This window comes from Theobroma cacao, chromosome 5 (assembly GCF_000208745.1).
Source record: "Theobroma cacao cultivar B97-61/B2 chromosome 5, Criollo_cocoa_genome_V2, whole genome shotgun sequence".
In the NCBI taxonomy this organism is placed as follows: domain Eukaryota; kingdom Viridiplantae; phylum Streptophyta; class Magnoliopsida; order Malvales; family Malvaceae; genus Theobroma; species Theobroma cacao.
The window spans coordinates 14,840,014-14,851,289 of NC_030854.1; positions in this window are offsets into that span (position 1 = coordinate 14,840,014).

Sequence of the window (11,276 nt, forward strand, 5' to 3'; positions counted from 1 at the left end):
TGATTGGAGTTCCGTAGATTGAGTTATGCTTAAAATATTGTAGTGTGTTTGGAGGCCTTTCTTAAGCTACTTGCACGATCCTTTGCCATTTGAGTTCCAAGCCCTTGCACATCCTTCAATATCAAAAAATCAATTAATTTGAGGCTGAAATAAGGGATTTTAATAAGAAATTCATTGAAATTGCATAAATGATAAATGCCATGACATAAATTAAATTACTACTACTGATCATAAAATTACTTATGGATTACTTAAAAATAGAAGACTTAGCTCAATTTTAGATTCCAAAGATACATAAAATAACTCTATATAATAGAGTTATCACAGTGAAACCCCCAACTTGCATAGGCAAGTAGATTAAGACATCTTTAGTTGAGATAATGATTCAAAAGTTTTTCACAAATGATTTTAATTATGTTTTTTACTTAGAAATAGGTAGCATGTGTTCCTAAATGAATTTATTGGAAAGTGGAGACTTAAAGAAAGCGAAAAAGTTTAGTTTTTAACTTGAAAATAGCATTCTATATCAAAAGTATTGATACTTGTTCATCAAGTATCAATAATTGAAACCCAGAAATGGTTTATGACGAACAAGTCTCGGTACTTGTTCATGTAGTGTCAAGACACACAATTTAAAAAAGTATCGATACTTTCATTAGAGTATTGAGACTTTTTTGGAAAAATCGTGTGTCTCGACATTACATGAACAAGTCACTTTTTGTCAAGGCTTTCCAAGAAAACCATTATATTTCAAAAGTATCAATACTTAGGCTCAAAGCATTGATACTTCAACATCATATTTCAAAAATAAAAGGGGTAAAAAGGAATTTTTAACATTTTCCACTATAAATAGGGTTCAATTTTTCTAGGGTTTCTTATCCTCAGCAGTTTTTCCTTATTTTCTCTCAACACCAGCTACTTTCTGACTCAATTTCACAAACAAACACCATTTTTTAAAATTTAAAGCTTGGTTTTGAGTTTTAATCAATAAAGTGACATTTTTCAACTCTTTAGACCTTTAAATCTTTGATTTCCAATTTTAAAAAATTCTACATATTTTTTCATATTTCATTAATCTTTCAAGTTGGAGGATTTTTTTAGTTTCTCTTAGTATCAAAGCTCACCCAAGATAAGGAAAAATGCATTTAAGAATTTTTCAACTTTAGTTGGTTACAAAATAGTGAGTTTAAGTTAGAAAGAATTAGTTTTAGATGAACTCGACTAGTTTCGAAATAGCTTAAGAGCAGTATTACGAGATTCATAGCCTAAGTATTGATTACAATGATTTTTGAATGCTTTAGGTGCTATAGAAACTTCAAGGAATTCACTAAAGTCAAGCTTGGCTAGGCAGAGGTCGAGTCTTCGAACAGGTGAGTGGATACACTACTTTCAAAACTATTTTAGTATGTAAAGTGAAGCATTGTAATGTTGGTCCCTATAATATGTGCTAGAGGGGGGGTGAATAGTAATATTTGGCTCTTGACAAGATTGGAAACTAATTTCCAGAACTTAAGAAAACAAAAACAAAGTATAAAATACACAGCAATTTAGAATGGTTCGGTCCAAGACCTACATCTACTACCTTGATTCTCCAATCAAGGATTTTCCCACAAATTCACTAACAACCGGTGAAATTCACAAGTTTCCACCAAGCTTTTACAATGGCTTTTACCAAGCTAAGCCACAATCTTTTACACTAGTTTTTCATGGGCTCAACTAAAACCCAAAGTGGTTTTCCAAGGCTTAACCACAACCTATAATAATCAAGCTATCCCAAGGTTGAACAACCCCTTAGAGTGACTCCCTCACTCTAAGAATACAAGAGAAGTAGTAAAAGAAAGTACCAATGATCACTGGTTGATCTGATTAGTACAAGATTGAGAGGAAAAAACAAATGCAAAGAGTAGGCATTTAAGTGCAAACAAGTGCAGTGAAGCTTTTCTGGTTTTTCTACTTTTTATAGCTCAAATCTCATTCAAGGCTTTAAAAAAACTTGTTTCTAATTATTGGAAGACCCATTATTCTTGGAGATGCAACTTTGATGGTAGTTTGGCCGTTTTTATTCGTTGAAAACAGTTGAGGATGAGTTCTAGCCGTTAATCTGTCTTGTAGTTCTCTGGTTCAAATTGCAGATAAAGAGCTCTTAGTTGACTAACTTGGTTGACTAAGTTGGTTCTGTTTTTGGTTTGCAGATTCTAGCAGAGAGCACTTAGTCAACTAACTTGGTCAACTAAATTGGTTCTGTTTTTCAAACTCTTCAGCCCGCTATTTCTTCAATTTGAAATTTGGTCAACCAATGTTCTTCCTTGTTTCACCAATAAGCTTCCTTCTTGTTATTCAGTTACATCTTGTTGATTTTATCCTTCTTTTTCTTTCAAAAATACTCTTTGAAGAGTTAATAAATTAATTTCATATATTAATTTCTTGCACACTCAAGTAAAGGTATTAGACACAAATAAATGGGAATGTTTTGTTATCATCAAAAACTAATGGAGCCAATAATCTCCCCCTTTTTGATGATGACAAAACATTTCTTGATTAACAGCATAGTGTCATTTTAATCCTTTTTAGTGTTCTTCAGAAAATGAGGATTGCTCCCCCTAAGTATAAGCTCCCCTTTAGTGTCTGCATATTTTGCTTATTTTATTTCAGTCAATTTTATTCTCGTCATATAGAGAATGATATTATACATTTAGAGTATACATATGTTCAACAACACAGAGTGATTTGCAGCAAGTAGGTATTAGCAGATCATCATTAAACTTTCAGCTTTAAGTGTTGACAGATTTTCATCAATGTTCCAATAGCTGTCAACAGTTTATTGATTTCAGATTTTGTTTACATCATTCATGTTTCAATTGATAAGCTATTCACACCATCTATATCTATTTTCAAACAAAAATTATCCACAATGGCATAATGAAAATCATTTATCAGCATGTAAATCAATATCAGCATAGCACCAATAAATTTTGTTCATGACAGTCAAAATATCAAAATGGCAAAATATCAGCAGACTTCAATTTTTAGCAATTAACCAACATAGTCATATCAGCATTCATTTTTCACATATAACCTCATAAATAACAGAATTAAAACTGAGTGTTTAAGTGCCACTATGGCACAAATAACAGTTAATCAACAAGTATTTCGAAACTGCCCTTAGACTATTTTGCTTCCTATCTTCTATTTTTCTACGTTCATTCACCCCTGATTCTGCCTTCTTTCCTTTCTTAGGTTCCTTCCTGGTTCCTCTACCTTAACACATATTTTTTTTAAATTTAGTCTCTAGTTCCTGCACCCATTCTACTCTCCCTTTTTGTCAGCATCACAGGGAGGGGCTTCTATTCATCTGATGTGTCAGAGGGTGAGGATTCAGTGTTGTAAAAAGGGTTGAGAGGAAAAAGAGAGGGCTCTCGAAGAGGTGATGACTGTCTTGGGGAAAGTTTTGGTGAGGACTTGTCTGAGACAGGGATTGGAGAAAAGATTGAAACTGATTTAGATTTCTCTGCCAACTTGAAAGATTTTCTTCTCTTGAGAAAAGCTGTCTTGGTTGCCATAGTCTTCTTGCCTTTGGTTGGTAGTTTTGCCTCAATTGGTGGTGCTGTTGTGGCTTTAGCTTTCCCTGTTTTTGTCTTTACTCTGGTAGTTAATGCAGATTTATTTCCTTTTCTTACACTTTCACTATCCTTTTGAGTTTATGTCTTGGCAGTGTCTTTTTCAACTTGTCCCTCCTTAACCATTTGGTGGAAGATATCCATGATGGAAACTTCCTCTGAATTTGGAGAAGAGGCCTGGTGTTTCTCTGTCTCTGAATCATTTTTGCTTTGAGGTTCAGGGGAAGATGTCTCGACTGGTTGATCAACCCTTTGGGGAGAGTCCTCAGTCTGTAGAGTAGGACTGGCAGATTTGTAGGTGGAACCTTTAGCCTAAATACCAGAACTTCCAACATGAGGAGCAAATTTTTTTGCTGACTTAGCTGAACTTTCAGCACCTTGTTATGCAGGTGCATGCTGGATCTAGCAGAACTATCTACAGCCACAAGTTCAGATGGCATGTTTTCCTTCTCCTTCAGTTTGTTTTCCAACTCAGTGATTTTCTCTTCCATTTTCTATAGCTTCACTCCTTGGTTAGTTAGCTTACCATCAATCCTCATGAGTAAATTAAAAATCACTTCATTTGAAAATCTGGAGGGAGCTTCTTCAGGTTAAGAAGCAGACTGTGTTTTTTTATTGGACCAGTTTTAGAGGTTTTGATGAACTTTTCTCCTTCGAGCACATACCCCATTTTAACTAAGTTGCCATAATGAATGGCTTGATCTCTAGTTTTTACCAAGTTCATATTATACCTCTTTGCCCATATTCCCTTCTTCTGCACAAGGGATGTAATTACATTCCCATATGGCAGATTGACCTTATCCAGTCTACAGTCACTTCTCATTTTCTCAATCATAAATCTTTTCAAATTCAGAGATACTCCATTAAAGGGATGCTCCATCAGCCAAAAGTCCTGGAGGCTGATGTAGCTAAGGCTTCCACTTCTACCTTGTATATTAGCTGCTATAAAATAATGTAAAATCCTAATTTGAGGGCTGGATAACAAACCAGAATTACTTTTTGAAGAATATTTTTTTTTCAGTGATGATCTCCCACAATGAGGACGGATCATATTTTTCAAGCAGTTCAAATTCACCTTCTTTACATTCTATTTTCAGTAGGTTCCCTAAATCCTCAGCAGTCATAACAAACTCTTTTCCATTCAGATAAACATTCAAACCATCTTCTACATAATCTTCAGAATTTATTAATTCCTTTCCTTTCAAAGAAATTTTAGAATAAAACTCTTTGACCAGATTTGGACTATAAGACCTATTCTTAAAGGTGTTGTAACCTTTTAGTTCTAGTTCATCAAAGTACTCAGATAAACTAGTTTGGATTTCGACATTTTCCTCAAAACTCTTCCAATCAATAAACTTTTCACTGGAGATTGGTGCATTCTCGATATTCTTGAATCTATACTCATGCAACTTATTCCTAAATTTCGAAGAAGAAAAACTAGTACCTTTGTGTAATGAAGGCTCTATTTCTTTCTTCTTGTCAGTTTTTTGCTTCTTTTCTCTTAGTTTCTCGGATATATCTTTCACTGAACCAGGTATGATTTTCAGTTTCTCCTTCAAACTTTCAGTTCCTGTTCCTTCCTCCATTGGCCTTTCCCTTTTTTTTTCTCTAATATCTTTTTGCTCTGAGATGTTTTAGCCATATTGGTTGCAGAAATTTCTAAGGGTTTGAGTCATTTTCAGATACAAATAAGAAGATTTAGGTTTTTGTTTTTAGAGCAACGGGGTTTCAGGGGAGAGAGGAGGAGAGGCAGTCAACAGTTATTACTCAGAAAAAAAACTGCTCACCTTCCTTTTAAGTGCTGCCCTATTTTATTTCTTTATAATTTCAAACTTCACTCTAAAATTTGGTTATTTACCTTTGACAGTTTTTCTTCATTCTTTTGGCACTCGGTAAGCCCAAAATTTTACCACATTTTACTCTTATTTCTCTAAACTCACTGAGTCTTATTATTTAAAGCTATCAGACCATTCTTAGTTGACTAAGAAATCCTTAGTCGACTGAAAGCATTTTGTTTTCTATGTGAGAGCCAAAGGTTTTCTTATAATTCCTTCACATTAATCATCCCTAAATTTCTTCTAATCTCACAGAATCTATCTTCACTCAGAGGTTTGGTAAAAATGTCTATTAATTGATGTAAAGTATTCACAAATTTTATCTTAATATCATTTTTTACCACATGGTCTCTAATAAATTGGTGTCTAATTTCAATGTGCTTTGTCCTAGAGTGCTGCACAGGATTTTTTGATATATTGATTGCACTTGTATTATCACAGTTTATTGGTACATTATGCATAGTTATTCCATAGTCTTTTAATTATTGCTTGATCCAAAGGATTTGTGCACAATAGCTCCCTAATGATACATATTCAGCCTCTGTTATAGACAGTGCCACTGAGTTTTGCTTTTTGCTGGACCAAGACACAAGCATCCTTCCTAAAAATTGGCATGTTCCACTAGTGTTTTTCCTATCAGTTCTGCTGTCAGTAAAGTCAGCATCTGAATATCCAATTAAGCTAAGAGTTGAGTTTCTAGAGTACCATATTCATAGTTCTTGAGTGTCTATGAGGTATCTAAAAATTCTTTTAACAGTTGTTAGGTGTGATTCTTTAGGCTGTGACTGAAATCTAGCACACAAGCACACACTAAACTGAATATCTAGTCTATTGGCTGTTAAGTAGAGAAGAAAGTCGATCATACCTCTATAGAGCTTTTGATCTACATCCTTACCTTTTTCATCTAAGTCGAGTTTGGTGGATGGACTCATTAGTGTGGAAATTGATTTTAGCTTTAGCATATCGAATTTCTTGAGCATATTATGAGTATATCTTTCTTGGTTGATGAAGATTCCTTCCTCACTTTGTTTGATTTGAAGGCCAAGGAAGTACTTTAACTCTCCCATCATGCTCATATCAAATTCACCCTACATTTCCTTTGCAAAGTTCTTGCATAAAGCTTCATTAGTTACACCAAATACAATATCATCCACATATATTTGCACAACAATTAAATCATTTAGATATCTCTTAATGAACAATGTAGTATCGATGCTGCCTCTATCATACCCTTTCTCAACTAGAAATTTTGAAAGCCTTTCATACCAAGCTCTAGGAGTTTGTTTCAATCCATACAAGGCTTTATGAAGTTTGAAAACATGATCAGATTTTTCAAATTCTTCAAAACCAAGTGGTTGTTCTACATATACTTCCTCTTGAATTAATCCATTTAAGAATGCACTTTTTACATCCATTTGGAGCAATTTAAAATTCATGAAACATGCAAAAGCTAGCAACAACCTTATGGCCTCAATCCTAGCAACCGGAGCAAAAGTTTCATCATAATTTATTCCTTCTTCTTGGTTGTATCCTTTTGCTACCAACCTAGCTTTATTTCTAACTACATTTCCTTGTTCATCTACCTTATTTCTAAATACCCATTTTGTACCAACAATAGGGTGATTTGAAGGTTTAGGTACCAATGACCATACATGACTCCTTGTGAATTGATCAAGTTCTTCTTTCATGGCCATTATCTAACTTTCCTATTTTGCAGCTTCTTTAAAGTTTTTAGGTTCAATTTGAGATATAAAACCTAAAAACTCACAAGTTTCTCTAGTTGCTTTCCTAGTTTTAACTAATTGTGAAATGTCACCTATTTTTTGGTCTTGTGGCTGATCTCTTACAAATCTCCAACTCTTTGGTAGATCATCATTCTGATTTTTTGCTCTTTGCAGATTATCTAGAGGTGGAGTTTCATTTTCTTTTCTAGGTGAGCTTTCTTCATTATTTTTGTTGTTTTCTAAGCTCATTTCCTCCATTTATTTTTCTAGGACTTCTACATCATCATCATCATCATGAACTTCTTTTTGTAATGCATTTGACTCATCAAAAACTACATGAATTGATTCTTCAACTATTAAGGTCCTTTTGTTAAAAACTCTATAGGTCTTTGAGTTTAAAGCATATCCTAAAAATATTGCTTCATCACTCTTTGCATCAAACTTCCTTAGGGGCTGTTTTCCATTGTTCAATACAAAGCAGTTACAGCCAAAACTCCTAAGGTGAGAAATATTTGGTTTCCTACCTCTAAAAAGTTCATATGGAGTCTTTGAAATCAAGGGCCTTATTGAGACTCTATTAAGAATATAAGCTACTGTATTTAGGTAAGTTGTTCTCACATAGCATGGTCCTAGCCATTTCTTTCAAGGTTCGGTTTTTCCTCTCTACAACTCCATTTTGTTGGGGTGTTCTAAGTGCAGAAAAATTGTGATCCAACCCCTTTTCATTGCAAAATTTTTCAAACTCATCATTTTCAAATTCTCCTCCATGATCACTCCTTATGCTAACTATGGCTAGTCCTTTTTCGTCTTCTACTTTCTTACAATGACTTAAGAATGCTTGAAGAGCATCATTTTTATGAGCAAGAAAATACACCCAAGTATATTTAGAATAGTCATAAACTATTACAAAGCCATAAGATTTTCCTCCTAAGCTAGTTGTGCTTATTGGACCAAATAGATCAATATGAAGCAATTCAAGAGGTCTAGATGTTGATACAATCTTCTTAGACTTGAAGGATGTCCTAACTTGTTTTCCTAGTTGGCAAGCATCACATATCCTATCATTTTCAAATTTTAACTCAGGCAGTCCAACAACAAGATTTTTCTTAACTAATTTTGACATAGTATGCATGCTCACATGTCCTAATCTCCTATGCTATAGCCAACTATCATTTTCAGCATTTGCAACAAGACATACTTCACTATTTTTTTCAAGATCTTCAAGAAAAATTACAAACATATTCTTCAATCTATTTCCTATAAATGAGATTTTATTTGTACTCATATCTATCACTTCACACTTAGTTGAATCAAAGCACACTCTAAATCCTTTATCACATAATTAACTAATACTTAGTAAATTATGCTTTAAGCCTTTAACCAACAACACATGACTAATTTGAGTTTGGAAATTCTTACCAACCGTACCTATACCATGGATTCTTCCTTTTGAATCATCTCCAAAGGATATGGTTCCTCCCTTTCTCTTATCTAGCTGAACAAATAGCATTTCATGTCCTGTCATGTGTCGTGAACAACCATTATCCAAGTACCAAGGCTGTTTCTTATTGAGTTGAGCTTTTGAACATGTCTCCTTTAAGTCCAGCTTAACCTACAAAATAGAATTTCAGTTTTTCTTTATAGGTACCCATACTTTAATAGGTCCTTGAGTGTTAGTTGCAACAAAGGATCCCTTAGGAATCCAGATTTTCTTAACTTTCTGCACTCTTCTTTCTTAAAATAGTCATATGATAAATGACCATGTTTATCACAATTATAACATTTTGGTAATGCTTTAGCTGAATTTTTATTGTGGTATGTATCTCTTTTTAAAGATTCATTTTTCAAACATTTAAGAGCTATATTTTCATCAAGAGTTATTTGCAAAGCTTCAGACTTGTTTTCCAGCTCTTATTTTAATACCTCAAAGTCTGTTTTTGAGTGTTCTAACTCAATTTGCAACATATTTCTTTGCTCAAAAATAGAGGTGAATTCTTGTTTGATTTGTTCCAAATCATTTTCAAGTAATGTAGCCTTTTTCTTTAATGATTTGTATTTTGAAAAATGTTTTTCAAATTCATCATACAGGCACTCATACTCATCTTGTAAATCATCATAAGACTTAATGCAGGGGGATGAGGGTACCTCTATTTCATCCTCTTGTGCCATTAAATAGATGTTTGCTCTTTTTTCAGATTTTTCATCATCGGTTTCAGAGCTTGAAGTGTCATTATCTGACCATGCAGCAGCCATCATTACTTTCTTGGATTTCTTACTTTTCTTGGGAGTTTCATCTTTCAACAATGGGCATTCAGACTTGAAGTGACCAGGTTTCTTGTACTCATAACAGATGAGCTCTTCCTTTTTGTTGGGGTCAATTTTGTTTCTATTTTTCCATGAGGCACCTTGGTCTTTCCTGAAACCTCTTCTAGTTAGCCTTTGATTTCTTCTGCTCATTAGCTTTCTGAATTTTCTTGTAACCAGAGCTAATTCTTTATCATCATCACAAGAAAGCTCTTCCAGCTCTTCTTCAAGGATGCTGGCTTTGAGTGCAATGTTATTTTTCTTTTCTTTGGCTTCTCTTCGGTCTTATTCTTTTTCTTCCTTAAGCTCTGGCTCATGCGTGAGAAGAAAACCACAAATCTCATCAAGTGTGATGATGTTCGGATCTTTAGCCTCTCTAATGGCAGTCACTTTTGGTTTTCAGGATTTTGGTAGGCTTCTAAGCAGTCTCTTAACTAATTCATGTTCAGGGATGGCTTGCCTAGTTGACTCAATTTATTTGTGATGTTTGTAAGCCTATCAAACATGCTGGTGATGTCTTCACCATGTTACATTTTGAACATTTCATAACTATGTGTTAAGAGAGCAATTTTGGATTCCTTGACTTGGGAAGTCCCTTCATAGATTATCCTAAGTTTCTCCCACACTTATTTAGCTGTTGTACAGCTTGAGACTTTGTTAAATTCAGTGGGGGTCAAGGCACAACGTAATGTGTTGATGGCCTTAAAATTTATTTGAACTTTCTTAGTTTCAGCCTTAATCCATTCAGACCTTGGCTTGGGCATCAACTCATTTGTCACTACATTCACGGTTGAGGGCATAAAGGGTCCATCAGTTATGACGTCCCACATTTCAGAATCTATAGCTCTAATATAAATTGACATTCTTGTACTCCAATAAGGATAATTAGAGCTTTCAAACAGAGATGGTCTGTTTGTTGATTGTCCCTCGATCACTACTGATTTTTGTTAAGCCATTTGGATCCTCCCAAAAGATGTTAAGCCTTAATTACAGGGAACTACCTATGATACCAATTGTTGGTCCCTATAATATGTGCTAGAGGGGGGGTGAATAACACAATTTGGCTCTTGACAAGATTGGAAACTAATTTTCAGAACTTAAGAAAACTAAAATAGAGTATAAAATGCACAAAAATTTAGAGTGGTTCGATCCAAGACCTACATCCACTATCTTGATTATCCAACCAAGGATTTTTCCACGAATTCACTAACAACCGATGAAATTCACAAGCTTCCACCAAGCTTTTACAATGGCTTTTATCAAGCTCAGCCACAACCTTTTACACTAGTTTTTCACGAGCTCAACTAAAACCCAAAGTGATTTTCCAAGGCTCAATTACACCCTACAACAATCAAGCTATCCCAAGGTTGAACAACCCCTTAGAGTGACTCCCTCACTCTAAGAATACAAGAGAAGTAGTAAAAAAAAGTACCTTTGATCACTGGTTGATCTGATTGGTACAAGATTGAGAGCAAAAAACAAATGCAAGTAGGCGTTTAAGTGCAGACAAGTGTAGTGAAGCTTTTCTAGGTTTTCTACTTTCTATAGCTTAAATCTCATTCAAGGCTTCAAAACAATTTGTTTCTAATTGTTGGAAGACCCTTTTATACTTGGAGATGCAACTCTGATGGTAGTTTGGCAGTTTATATCCGTTGGAAATAGTTGAGGATGAGTTCTAGTCGTTAATCTATCTTGTAGTGCTTGGTTCAAATTGCAAACAGAAAGCTCTTAGTCACTAACTTGGTTGACTAAGTTGGTTTTGTTTCTGGTTTGTAGATTATGGCAGAGAGCACTTA